General features: G+C 23.7%; 1 protein-coding gene across 1 annotated transcript in view; it reads right to left on the minus strand.

Moving 5' to 3' along the window:
• The window catches only part of LOC127286544 (uncharacterized), a 58073-nt gene extending 48191 nt beyond the window's left edge, over positions 1–9882 (minus strand). Inside the window, exon 1 of the mRNA XM_051313002.1 lies at positions 9718–9882. The gene's annotated coding sequence lies outside the window, so the exon portion shown is untranslated. The remainder of the gene's footprint in view (positions 1–9717) is intronic.
• Positions 9883–15343: the final 5461 nt, after the last annotated feature.

Raw genomic sequence — 15343 nt, forward strand, 5'->3', positions numbered from 1 at the left:
ATATAAGTTTTTTCGGTCCGACGCGTGCGGTCACTTTTTTCCAACGTCAGACGTAGTAATTTTGCAGTGGCATTTTTTTGTGTGTATATAGTAATTTAAATTTAAAACATACATTTTTTTGAGGTTATGTATAAAATTTTTATAAATACATTAATGTACTAGCTATTTAAAAAAAAAATTCAAACAACTAGACATATATGTAACGAGTTAGAGTTTTACATATTGTATATGTAGAAGTAACAAGTTTCCGGAAACGTGTCCGGGCAGAGTACAAACATATAAAAATGTATATATAATATCGAGAACCGAATGAGCAAGATCGTAAGTCATTCCAGGTGCATTATAATATATATATATAAGTACACAAGCGGCATTTGTAAATATGTGAAAGGTTTAGTGTATATATGTACATATGTGTATTTTAAGAGAGAGATATGTAAATGTACTGCTTGGTTGAGAATACATTAAAACCGGTCGGTCATTGGCCGAATGGATATATTCTTGACCAATCTCTCAAGATCATGGTCATTCCACTGTCCACCGGCGACTTTTTTTTTTTACATATTCAATACCTCTTTTTTTTATTTCCCTTCGCATCTTTTTTATTTTTTCGTCACGATCGTATATATATATATGAAAGTTTGAATCAATTTCCAAGAATCAAAAAATTAATTCATGGAATTTCGCGCATCAGTGCGATAATTTTTTTTTTTTTTACTGGAATGGAATTTGATAAGAACGAGAAATTAAATTTATTCCCATCTTATTAGAAACAATGACGTAAATTTGTGATTTTAAACATTTTTTCCCCTAGTTGCAAAAAAAAAAAAAAAAAAACCAACGAACGTAGTAAATTTGGAAAAATATATTTTGCATTCAGAAAAAATTAGTAAATGCATATAACGAATATGTTTAATTTTTATTAGTTTAATAATAATTAACATAAATTTTTCAATAACTATTACCATTGATTTTTAAGTATTAATTATTAATATTAATTTTCCTGTTATTTTATTATTATAATTATTTATTATTATTATATTATATTTATTAATATAAAAAATAATATTGATTATTTTGCTTTTAAAAACAAAAAATTAAAGTAATTGAAATTATTTTTCATAAAAAAGTAAATTTAAAAATTAGAATAGACATTTTTGTTTTTTTTTTTTTTTAATATGCATTAGTTGCGCTTATTATTAGATTTAGAAAGTGTGCCTTCATTTCCTTCTTTGTAACATTTTTTGTTATCATTTTTTACATTTTAACACTTTTGTTTCTTCATACAGATTTCTTTTTCTTTCTAAAAATCAATGGAATTTTTTTTCCCATAACTAAGTCATGGTATTTAATTTTAATGTAAAGAAAAAATTATAATTTAATTAAATCTTAATTGTCATAAACAAAACTGTATATCAAAGTTGTTTTCTATTTTTTTGGATTTCGTTGAAACATGATAAAATTATAGACCAAAAAAAAAAAAAAAAAGAAAAGTAAACTAAGAAAAAATACGACAAAATTATTAATAAAAAATAAAAATTTTTAATTAACGGAATATAAGTGATGAAAAGTTTTTTAATATTAAAAATATATATATATATATATATATATATATATATATATATTCAAATTATTTAAAGCTGATTTTACGGGAATCGAGGAGAAAACTTATTCTCATGCACATCTCTCTATAATCTGCTAGAGAGAAGTGTATTGTATTTTGCATCCTATCTTATATGAAGAGAAGGTTGAAAGTTGAAGTGAAGTTATAGTCTTACATAGAGAGTCCCTCGAGTGTCTGTACTCTGTGTGAAATATCATTATTACGCTCACAATTAACAAATAGAGTATGCAATTCGTGCCCTCTGGCTAAGAAGCGCAAATAACTAGGTACACACAAACAGTTTCAAAGTTCATTTCTAACTCGCGAGAAAGAGAAATCAATTTCATATTTTTTTTTCTTTTTTCTTTTTTTTATTTTTGAAAAACAAATTAATTCAATCCTTATAAAACTCTATTTCACAATGTTCTTTAACATACAAATTATACTGTTTTTATCAAAATTTTTGAATAAAAAGAATTTTATATCTATTTATAATCAGTATTTATTTATTTTTTTGACGTTTTTCATGTATGTAACTAATTAGTTATATTTTTTTTACTAATTGTTAAAGCAAAAAGTTAGTCAAAATTTTACGAACATTTAGTTATTTTTCACTAATTCAGATTTAGAGAGTATAAATATCATATTACTCGTATTAATATTTCATTTCAAAAAAAAAAAAAAAATAACGATAATAAAATAGCAAGAAACATTTCTTTAACTGTATAATAAAAGTATGATAAATTGTTACAAGCATTTTGAATTATTATAGTTCGATTAAATTAGGAAATATAACCGCATATAAAAAAAAGGGAATGAAAAACAGCGCGAATTCTCTCAATAAATATTTTAATGGTTACGTCATTTTTGTTGGCGCAATGTCAATATAGGATCGTTTTAGTAATATCTATTTGGAGAAAATTCAACTTTAATGCTTTAAATATAAATATATATTCACCCGTTTCTAATTGATTTATTGTATACTATATGTTGATGAAAAAATTAATTTTTTACATCAAATCGGAGTATTGCTCAAAATTTTTCTATTTAATTTACTATACCTGCCAACAAATATTTATATATATATTTTTTTTTTTCTTCGAAGGCGAAATTGCTGAAATGCCTTTTTATTTCTGAGCAAAATAAAAAAAAAATTATATTATCACCGAATCAAGACTCCTCTTATATGTGAGTAATTTCATCGATGTTCGATTATTAATCATTCCTTTGTTATTTTTCAGAATTTTCATTTCACGAAATATTTATCATTCTAAACTAAAGAATTCATTTAACAACTAGAGGCGGATTCAAACGAAATGACACTCGGCTCAAATATGAACGCGTTTATGAATATGTAATTTCTCGGGGAGTGGAAGAAGAAAAATAATTTTTGAAAACCAGAAAAGACAATTAGATTTAAGTATGTATAGAGATGAAGATTCACGAGGATTCAAAATTTCTCGGGGAGTGGGAGAACAAAAAGGATTTTAGAAAACCAGAAAAGACAATTTGATTTAAATATATATATATATATATATATATATAAAGTAATGTTGCATGAGTTGCATGAGGATCCAAATTTTCTGGTGTTGGGGGGAGAAAAAAAACTGTTTTTTGAAAACCCAAAGTTTCTAAGTGTGTAGATAATTTGAAATTAAAATTAAAATTTCTTTTAATTTCTTATCTTTACAATGCAAAATTTAAATATAAAATATAGAAAACAAAAAATTTATTATATTTTTATCTTTAACTGTTAGCAAAAATTTAACAACTAAAATAATCTTTTGAATGGAGACAGATAATTTTTTTTCATCTCGAATAAAGTGAAAGTATCTACTTGGGTTTAAAGTTTTACAAATGTGTATAGAGTGTAGGCACAAAAGAATATATATATATATATATATTGCATTTCTTAGATTATTTAGACACGTGTGAGCGGATTTGCGATGCGCGTTTTAGTGTTGTATCACTCTTTGTAACAATTGGACTCACTGATTACATCGTATTATGTCGCACTTTTACTATACGTGTCACGAAATTTTCATTTTTTTTACGATTTAGCAAGAATGTCATAATATATTTCAATGAAATTACAAATGCGTGTATATATTAAATATGTGAGAAAAATTTTAATGGGAATTTAAAAAAAAAAATTCATTTAAACAAAAAGATTCACTTCATACATCCAGAGAAATGTTTTATTTGAAACAAATAAAATATATTTGAATTAAATAAACGTATATATATATTTGTCTTAGAGCCTAGTAACTTTTTTATTTGGCGTAAATATTTTTATTTAAATCAAATACAAATTTATTTGCAACAAATAAACATTTATTTGATTTAAATAAAAATTTATTTCGCCCTGAGACAAATATATATTTTTTCTGGATGTATAAAATTACTATTGAAGACCCAGTAATACGAAATATTAAATTAAATAATTTTAATTAATTTTATTTATTATATTAAATATATAATTGGTAATATTATATGCATTTTTCATGTAATATTAAGGCAATATTACGTGCAAATACTTTTCTAATAGTTACATAAGTATATCATCAATAAATAATTAAAAATTATGATATATATATATAAACATTATTAAAGAAGAGAATATAAAAAAAAATTTATGTCTAATGTATGGCCTTTCTTCTATACACGCGGAAGATTATTATCGTTTCTCTAATCCTGGTATTTCACTTATTTTAGTTGCTTTGAAATGTGTTTTGTAAAAGAAAACTGTCGTTGCCAGCGGCTTGTCGTATTCAATAGTGAATTAAATCGTCGCTTTCACTAACTCGCAAATTTTTTTTTTTTTAACTTAAAAGATAAACGACAATACAAGAACAGAATTTTTCTAAACAAATAAATTTTTAATTAGTATAGCAAAAAAAAAAAAAAACTCTTTCATTCACTATTTATTTGTTTTCTAAATTTTATTGACGGTAATATACTATCATCATTTTTTTTATGATTGTTATAGTATGATTTTTATTAGTTTAAGTGTTTTTTTTATCGGCATTAAAATTATTATTAATAACATTTTTTATCATTATTTTTGTCATTGATATAATAATTATTAATTATATTAATATATATATATATAAATGGTTTCAACTAAATGCAAATATTCAATTGTTTTGAAAAGAAAATATTTATATTTTTTTTTTAAAGAAAATGAATATTATTATATTTTTTATTTTAAAAAAACATAAATAAAGTAATAAAATAAATGTTTCTAATTAATATGCCTAAATAATTATAATAATTTCATTGTTGGTAAACAAATAAAAAAAAAAAAAAAAAAGCTGAGATTAATTATAAAAATGACGAGTTTTTCTGAAGGTCCTCTTCCCCATATGGAGTCATCAACTGCTATATAAACAAGAATTCACATAAACTTATTTTACAAGTAGACCTGTTAAGTGCACATTATATTTTTTTATTGTTTACTTTCCTCATTTTTGCAGAAAATTATATTTATAATTATGCTTTTTTTATTACATATATATGTGTGTGTGTATTTTTATTTGTATAAAGTTTGTTATTAAATTTTATAAAAATTTATAACATGAATAAACAAACAGCATTTAGAAACATTTATATATTGTTAATTTTAAAAGAGCAACAATTTATAATAAATAGTTATTATCTTTTATGGATTCTAAAAAGAAAAAAAAATTGTTTAACCAGCATAAAAAAAGTAAAAAGGAAGAAATTAAATATTAAATATTATTAAATACAATAACAATAATAATAAAAATAATAATAACAATGATGATGATGATAATGATGATGATAATAATAGTAATAATATTAAAAATAAAAATGATAAAAATAATAACAAAAATAATCAATCATAAGATAGAACAAAGAAAAAAAAATTATAATGGCAATTAAAGTGATAATGCTATATTGAAGAAATAAGTTATGATAATAATTAAGATGGTTATGATAAAAAATGAAGAAATATATATTTATTTATAATAGTGGTGATTATAACAAAATCAAGAAAAGAGACAATAAATATAATAATAACAATAATAATAATTATTATTATTATTTATTAATTATTAATTATTTATTAATTATTCGCAATTTTGGGGTTAACATAAATAATTATTATCTTGTAATGAATAATATATTAGTTATTAATTACTAGATATCTTTATTCATATTTTATATTATAATATCTTTTTACCGATTTTATATATTGAATTCATTTTATTTGAAAAAATTTGAATTAATCGAAGCAACCACTTAAATTTTTTGAGACATTCAAGGAAATTAACAAAAAATTTTTTTTTAATTCTAGCAAATAAGGAAACATTTGACATCAAGTTTTGGAAGGCGCGCATTATAAATTATTAAATCTCATTTGCATTTATACGTGTGTGTTTTTTTGTATTTTTCATTTTATCTTAAACATTGAAAATATAATTTCGATTTTTAAAATAAAAAGTAATTAAAGACGTAAATGGATATTTTTTATTATTCTCGCGTGAAAGTTATATTATAATATAGATTATATTTCTTTCTTTTTTTATTAATACTTATTATTTGAATAATATAAAAAATTATTAAAAATTAAAAACTTAATTTTTATATTAATTCAAATTATTATTTTTTTAAACAATTTTTTACAATAATTTAAAAATATAAATTTTTTTTTAAAAAAATGTTATAAATTCAAATAATTATTATATGTATATTTTTTGTTTGAATTTTTATTTTTTCTGAAAAGTGTTGCCTAATTATTCATAAATGAGGATATAAAGAAGCATTAAGTAGAATTTAACGGATATAAAATGAAACAAAAGCGTATGTAAAAACCGGTAAGACCACACAATAATTTATTACAGGCAATTCAATTACAATTCGAATTGCTGGTATGGAACGAGTTCAAAGGAAGAAACTCGCGAGTTTATAAAGAAAGAGAAAGAATTAAGAGTGAGATATACTTGAAAGAATCTGGTTCTCTGGATCAATGCGATAATCATTAATATTTATGAATTATAATAATACTCACACTTTCACGTTAGCGGACATTTTGCTTAATATTTTTTTTATCACTAATACGTACGCGAATTTTTATGTATACGGAATTCAATTTTTTTTATATGATTAACTAATTGACAAAAAAGAACTAATTAATTTTTAAAATAATCTAAATTAATAAAATATTTTTGGCATCTTCTATTTTTTGTTTTAAAAAAATCTTAAAAGTAAACTACAATTTATAGAATTAATTATAAAGGCACAGAAAATTAAAAGGCATTAATATAAGCTGCAACGCTTATTATTTTAATCCAATTTTGCTTATTTTAATACCAAAATAGATTAAAATAAGCAAAATTGGATTAAAATAATAAGCGTTGCAGCTTATTTTAATGCCTTCTAATTTTCTGTGGGCAGAAAAATGTTTCTTTGAATCAAAAAAAATATTTCTTTGATAATTGGGATCTCTTTTACTGTGATACACGCCATCTGGTGAAATTTTTTTCAACTATTGACAGGAGGTTGCGTCCACCAATCAGAATCGCTTATATCTTAGTGGCGAAAAATGTAACTAACTTAGATCCAATAGGGTAAAAAAAAAATTTATTTGATTATAAAAAGAAATTTTGTTTAATTTATAAAGAAATACAATTTTTCTGCACACACCCCTCTTCTTTTTTTTATATAATATAAAAATAAAATATTTATATAAAAAAAAAATTTATTTGATTCAAATAATCGATTAATTAACTATTATCAAATAAATATTTATTTAATATAATAGTCAAGAAACCGATTATTGGAATCAAATAAAACTCTTTTTTTCTCGCAGTTTAGAATGGGAAAAATTAAAAGATATAAAATTTAGAAATTAAAAAGCAACGATAAAGAATAATTTTTATTTATTTATTTTTTTTTTTTTGAAAAACATAAAACCGGAATTCTTAAATATATATTTATCTAAATTGAATAAAAATAATTGCACTTTATCTAGATTATTTATAAAATCTGCGTGTCGTAAAATATTAAATTTCTCCAACAAAAAGTAAAAAAGTAACGTAAACCTATTTTTCTCGAGGTGGAGGGACATTTCGCAATATTGCTATGAAACTTGTTTTTAAAAAGGAAAAAAATAAAGTCTCTCTTTCTCTCTCTCGATTTGTTGTTGACGCGGCTGACTACTCTTTTAATGGGAGATTCAGAATGGATATATAAAATCACTGTCCAGGTGTTACGCAGTGACGAGGAAGTAGTATTCGCTTTCCTCACTTTCCGGCTTTAATATAACAAGTCGACAAAATCGCTCCCGGCAGAAAATCATTTCAATCGATTTATATTTAATAATATATATATATATATACCAAATTTAAAAAAAATTCAATCATATATATATATATACTTTTGCCAACAGTTAACGACGACTCTTACACCCGGAAATGTTCTTTCAAATTACCTCATTAATATCTCTTATAAGCATTTTAATTACATAATTAAGACTCTTTTTTCCATATATAATATACATGTATAAAGACTCTTGGGGTTTTCTCAAAAAATTGCATTGACTTTAATGGCGACTACTTTTACATAATTTTAAATCCGAATTTAATTTTTCTTAAACAATTGCATTATTATTATTATTATATAAATAAATAACTGTAACAATTATAATTATATAATTATTATAACAATAAAATAATAATAATAGTAATAAATAAGAACTCAAAAATTAGTATTAAAAAAAGTAATAAACTTTTTTAAAAACTTCATTAGTATGGATCAAAGAAGGGCACATAGCCCATTTAAATTACATTAGTTATATGTGCCCTTCTTTAATCCGGTAGTTCAATTTAATTATTTATATTTAACTTCTTCCTAAACTTTGTCGAGTTTTCTTTCTAAACCCTAAAAACTATTTCTTTGAATAAAATAAATATTTCTTTGATAATATATATATATAGGATCAAAGAAATGTATTTTTGAACTTAAAGAAAATTTATTTGATTTAAAGAAATTTTTTTTTACTCTAAAATAAACTTTATTTGAAATTGAAAAAGTATCTCTTTAAATTAAACAATTTTTTTCTTTTTTAATTCAAATAAATTTCTTTTTAAATCAAATAAATTTTTCTTTAAATTCAAAAAAAAATTTCTTTGCCAAAATAATACTTCTTTGATTCAAAGAAACATTTTTCTGGGTGATTTTTGTCAAATTTTATAATAAAAAAATAGCAAATCATTCAGTTAGCAAAAATTATTAAAATTTTTTTTCATTAAAAAATTTTTGAACGGTAACAAATTTTCAATTTTTGATTTGAAATTATGTTTTTTTTTTGATATTGTTTAAAAAATTGAGCTACTAATTTTGAATTTCAATTACAAATTTGGAATTTTGTAATATATATATTAAATAGATGCTTTGCATATTCTTTGCTTGCAATTGTAATTCTCGAAAGTCCCAATTTCAACACACTTGAAGTTCAAACTATTTCACTGATGATGGTTCCTTTTGTCAAAAAAATCACTTCACTTTCGAAAGAAGATTTCTTTTTTTTCACCCACTCATATACATACACACACAATAAAAATCACTTTCACTCACAAACAATTACTTTTCAAAAAAAAAATGAAACCTCAAAAGAATATCAAAATGTGCAATAATTTAAAAATAAAATGATTTGCTATTTTTTTATTCCAAAATCAAAGAAAAGAATATTCCATATAGCCTTCTTACAGAATAGATAGAATTTTTCCAAAATTATTTAGTATTAATTAAATATTTGATAAAAAAAAAAAAATTTTTTCTATTAATTTTCAAATAAACCGCCAAAAAGTAAAACTAAAATTTCTACCGATTTTTGAGTTGGTGCTAACTTTAAAATCAATGTTTTCAAAAAAATTTAAATTTTACCCTATTATATAAATAAATTAGTAACAAATTTTTTTTTTCTAAATTCAAAGTTATTCAAAAAGCAGTAAAATTTTGTTTTACTTTCCAGCGGATCAAATTATCAAAAAAAAATTTTATTCTGTAAAAAAAAAAAAAATTTGTTTATAAATATAAAAAACAAAGAGAGAGAAAATAATTTTTTTTTGCAAAAAATTGAAACTTACCCTCGTTTGAGAGAGCAAGATTTGAGTATATATTAATGTAAAAAAAAGAAGTGGCGCGAAAAGAAGCGGAGGATGTCACTGTGACAGTAGCGCGAAGAACATTCCTTTTCGATTGCCTTGAAGTGACTAAAGTCGAAGAGTTCGATTTCCCTTTCTAGCAGCTTCACACAGCTTCTTTACATTCTACTCGAGCACAAATCCAAGCCTCGAGCGTGTATGGCTTTCACTTCATGCCACTTCATGTTTCGCGGCTTAAAGAATTAAATACATGTGCACATATACAGACAAATATTATTATTATTATTATTATTATTATTATTACTATATTGTGAACCAAACTGCACCTATGGTTGCAGTATTCGCAAACGATAAGCACCGAATGCGCCTCACAGGAGTGAACGCCGGCATTCTTTTCCATCGCGGAAAATCTAAGACCTCGACCGATCGCGGTGCATTCGCTGCTCTTATATATGTATATATACTATTCGAAGGGAATTAAGCTGATTTGTGATCAGCTCTAGCTATATATATTCATCGCGATATCAATTTTTTTATATTGAATTTTATAAAAATAAAATCGCATATTTTTTTCAATGTACGCAAAAAAAAAATTTTCCCGAAAATTGAATTTAAATACAATTAGATGAAAATTTTAAATTAGAATTTTAAAAAATTCGGTCACCTATACACTGTTAGTCCAGTCAAATTAGTCAAAAAACATAAGGCATATCGTGTTTTAACTCAAGACCTCATTTTCTTTTTTGCTTAAATCCTTCATTTTGGAGTAAAAATAAAGTACCTCAATTTGATACTTCGAACTCCTACCGGAAGCTAAAAAATTTTGTAAGAAATAGGTGCAAAAAATAAGTTTTTTTTTGAATTACCGCCTTGAATGACATTTTAGCATAAAATTAGTTATTATAAAAGAAATTGTATAAAATTCTGAGTAATTTGATAAAAAAAAATGAACCCTGTATCTCAAAAATTGACCGAGATATAGCTTCCGCAAAAAAAAAACTATCTTTTTCGAGATTTTAGCAACAATCCGGTACACAGAAAATTAAAAGGCATTAAAATAAGCTGCAACGCTTCTTATTTTAATCCAATTTTGCTTATTTTAATCCATTTTGGTATTAAAATAAGCAAAATTGAATTAAAATAATAAGCGTTGCAGCTTATTTTAATGCCTTTTAATTTTCTGTGTATTTTTAAATTTTTTCAACATAGCTTTGAAACAAATGGTTTTTTTTTTTAAAATGACCAACAGGAAAGTTAAAGCTGACAAAATTTCTGACAATTTGAAAAAAAGAACAATGTAATAGCTTTAACAGTTTCCGAGATACAGTCTCTCAAAGTTAACCCTTTTGAGATTTTACACCTACAATGGTAATAAAATGAAATTCTATGTAAAACCTCAAACGGATCAACTTTGAGAGACTGTATCTCGGAAACTATTAGAACTATTACATTGTTCTTTTTTGCAAATTGTCAGGAATTTTGTCAACTTTAACTTTCCTTTTGGTGATTTTTTCAAAAAATCATTTGTTTCAAAGCTATATTGAAAAAACTGAAAAATACCTGAGTTTTGCTAAAATCTCGAAAAAAAGGGTTTTTTGCAGAAGCTATATCTCGGTAAATTTTTGAGCTACAGGGTTCATTTTTTTTATCAAATTACTCAGAATTTTATACATTTTCTTTTTTATAATAACTATTTTTATGCTAAAATGGCATGGAAGGCGGTAATTCGAAAAAAAACTTATTTTTTGCACCTATTTCTTAAAAAATTTTTAGGTTCTGATAGGAGTTCGAAGTATCAAATTTAGGTACTTTATTTTTACCCCAAATGAAGGGTTTAAGCAAAAAAGAAAATGAGGTCCTGAGTTAAAACATATCTAAAAATGCTAACTTGACTGGACTGCTTATGATTATCATATTTTAAGTGCGTGAACCACATTATTTTTCTTGTATATTTTTGGGCGTTCTTTCTGAAACTGCAATTGTTTTTTAAAAATTCAAAATATTTGATCCAAAATGGCGGAAATTTTTAGATAATTTAAAACAATTCATCGAATTCACTTAAAATTTGTTAATTGGGGTCACTCGGAATTTTTTTGAGGATCGCTGACTACAAATTTGGTGTAAGCGACCCCAAAAAACCACCGAGTATAACAAATTTCAAGTGAATCTGATCAATTTCACAGAAAGACAAAATTTTGACCTTTTTCAGAACTAAGACCCATTTTCGAAGTATTTTAAATCCGAATCTAATCTCAGAATTAACCCAGCACGTCAGATTTGCGAAATATTTTAACCTAATGGCGCACTCATACCTTTTTGGCTGCCTGCCTGCTTGCAGGTTACCATGGCAACGTATGAGAGTGAGTGCGACAGAAAATTTAAAAATTTGATTCAAATTTTTAAATTTTCTGTCGCACTCACTCTCATACGTTGCCATGGTAACCTGCAGGCAGCCAAAAATGTGTGAGAGCGCCTTTAAAAGCTTTTTTTGACCATATTTGAGGTCATATAACATCAAGAGATAATTTTTTTCAAAAAGATCGTTACAGCATCTGAAAGTACTACTTTTACCATTTAAAATGCATTTTCAAACTTTAAAAAATCATTATTTGTCTCTGAGTTATTGTCATTTGAATTTTCTGAGTATAATGAATTTAAAAAAAAAATTATCCCTTATTACATGACCTTAAATATGGTCAAAAATCGCTTTTTAGGTTAAAATATCTCGAAAATGTAACGTGCTGCGTCAATTCTGAGGTAAGAATATGATTCAAAAATGCTTCAGAAAAGTATAGTATAGTATAGAGTGAACTCAATTACTTTTTAAATAATAAAAAATTCAACATTGCTGACAAAAATTTTTTAAATCTTTATTTTTAGCTGAAAATGGTTACTCGGAGTTTTCTGACAACGTAAATTTAATATTTTTCATCATAAATATAACGATTTTTAAAATTTTTGTCCGCTATCTTGAATCCGTTATTTTTAATTTTTTAATTTAACAAATATATTCGAATTCATTGACTACCCACACAGTACCGAAAATTCCCCGAAGATTCATTGAATGTTTAAATGTTAACTTGGGAGTATTTAATCTCCAGGTTCAAAAAAGATTCTTTAAATATTAGAATGTCCGCATTTGGAGCAAATGTTTAACGCAAAAGTTGACTGAATATATGTAAATTACATTTTCGTTTATAAAGAAATAATAAATAAAATTAAAGTGTTAAAAAACCTTTTTTTTTGCTAAAAATAATAAAAATAAATTTTTAAACAGATTTTTAATGACATATTTCAAAAAAAAAAACATCAAAATACATAAGAAATGGTACTTCAGAAAAAAATCTTCCTTCTCCATTTGCGAATTAACAGAGCTCGAATTTACACTAAAAATCTGTGAATTTAGGCGAAAATTGTTGATAAAATCGTATTGAATATAGTCAAATTCGCGGATGCAGGAAACGAATTGAAAAATATTAAAATTTGTTCCCATCAAATTCTACCAAAAATAAGTATTAATTTTTTTTCTATCCAAAATAATTGATAAAATATTATACAAAGTACACAAATTTTGCGGATTCAGAAAACGGATTGAAAATTATTAAAATTTGGATAATAATTTTTACGAGGCCTTAGTTACGGTCTTTATTGATGTTTATTGATGTTATAAAATTGGTTGACAACGTTTCGATATACCTAAGTATCCTCTTTAGGTCACAATTTTGAAATAATAATGTAACATTATTAAAATTTGTTTCTATCAAATTCTATAAATAATAAGTATTCAAATTGGTTTCATAATAAAAACGATAACATATTCGGACAAATGGATTTTAATAATATTTTCTTCAACGTTTCGAAATCACACTGATTTTCTCTTCAGGGAGACTAAAAATACAAAAAAAATTATAAAAATTAAATCACAAACAAAAATAAAAAGAAATCAAATTCAATTAATATGCATATTAATTGAATTTGATTTCTTTTTATTTTTGTTTGTGATAACAAAAACAAAAATACAAAAGCTGGTTATAGTTAATTAAATTAAATAAATACAAAAATATATATTTATACAAATTAAATTAAATAAAAAATAAAAAACAATATACAAAATAATAAACACAAAAATTATAATAATATAAACATGAAAATAAAAAAAATAAATAAACATAAGAACAATTTATCAAATAAAACGATATAAAACTAAAATTAGCAGTCAGTCATTTTCACGATCGTTAATGAAACAATAATAAAATAAAATAAAATGATGAACATCCAAAATCAGTGTGATTTCGAAACGTTGGAGAAAATAATATTATTAAAAAATCCATTTGTCCGAATATTATCGTTTTTATTATGAAACCAATTCAAATATATTCTACTTGGACGTTAAAGAATTAATAATTATTAATTAATAAGTATTCATTTTGATAGACTTTCTATCCAAAATAATTGATGGAATATATTATATAATCTACCCAAATTTGCGGATTCAAAAAACGGATTGAAAAGTATTGAAATATTTTTCTATCAAATTTTTTAAACTGTGAGGTTAAGTTAAAATAGTTCGAGAAAAGATTATTTATAGAATCTCTCATTATTATTATTATTATTATTCTCAAGGATCATTGTTTATTTATTTTAATTATGGAACATCCCTGGCGGATCTCGAAATTGAAATGAACGCTGAATTCGTTATACATTCGTTACACATATTGATTAAACATTTAGTTGGAGTGAAAATTGTGTAGAAACTGAGTGGAAACTGTGGAAAAGTGTAATTGAATTGAATAATAAAAGTATTTAGTGATAGATTTGTGCTGTATTTGTGATAAATTAACGTATTATTATTAAATAAATAAAGTTTAAAGTGTAAAATGTTCGCGTAAGTAAGTTTGACAGGCTAGGGAATTTTCTAGTGACATCCAACTTGATAGTCGATAAAGAAATTGAGCCGCCGACTTTGCACGGTAGGTGGCAGCATTCATACTTTCTCCTCTTTAAAAATTCTCTTTTTCAATTGTAAATAGAAAAATTAATTAATTAATAAGTTATATAGTTTCTATGTTGTCATTTTTTTAACAATTGAATTTTTGAAGATTGTTTAATGAGATAAATTAAACTTGTATAATCGATGCAAATTGTTGTTTTTTAATTAAATTCAATTAAATTAATTTAATCATAATTTTAATAAAGAAAACTTTTTTTATTTTTCTTTATTTTATTATTATTTATTTTTAATATAAATGTAATTAAAAGAAAAGATTTATTTAAAAGTATTTTAAAAACAACAATTTGCATCGATTATACAAGTTTAATTTATCTCATTAAACAATCTTTAAAAATTCAATTGTTAAAAAAAATGACAACATAGAAACTATATAACTTATTAATTAATTAATTTTTCTATTTACAATTGAAAAAGAGAATTTTTAAAAAGGAGAATGTATGAATGCTGCCACCTACCGTGCAAAGTCGGCGGCTCAACTTCTTTATCGACAAACTCACTTACGCGAACATTTTACACTTTAAACTCTATTTATTTAATAATAACACGTTAATTTATCACAAATCTATCACTAAATACTTTTATTATTCAATTCAATTA

The sequence above is a fragment of the Leptopilina boulardi genome, unplaced genomic scaffold (genome assembly GCF_019393585.1).
Source record: "Leptopilina boulardi isolate dan_hultmark-lab unplaced genomic scaffold, ZJU_Lbou_2.1 LbouV2_362, whole genome shotgun sequence".
NCBI classification, from domain to species: Eukaryota; Metazoa; Arthropoda; class Insecta; order Hymenoptera; family Figitidae; genus Leptopilina; species Leptopilina boulardi.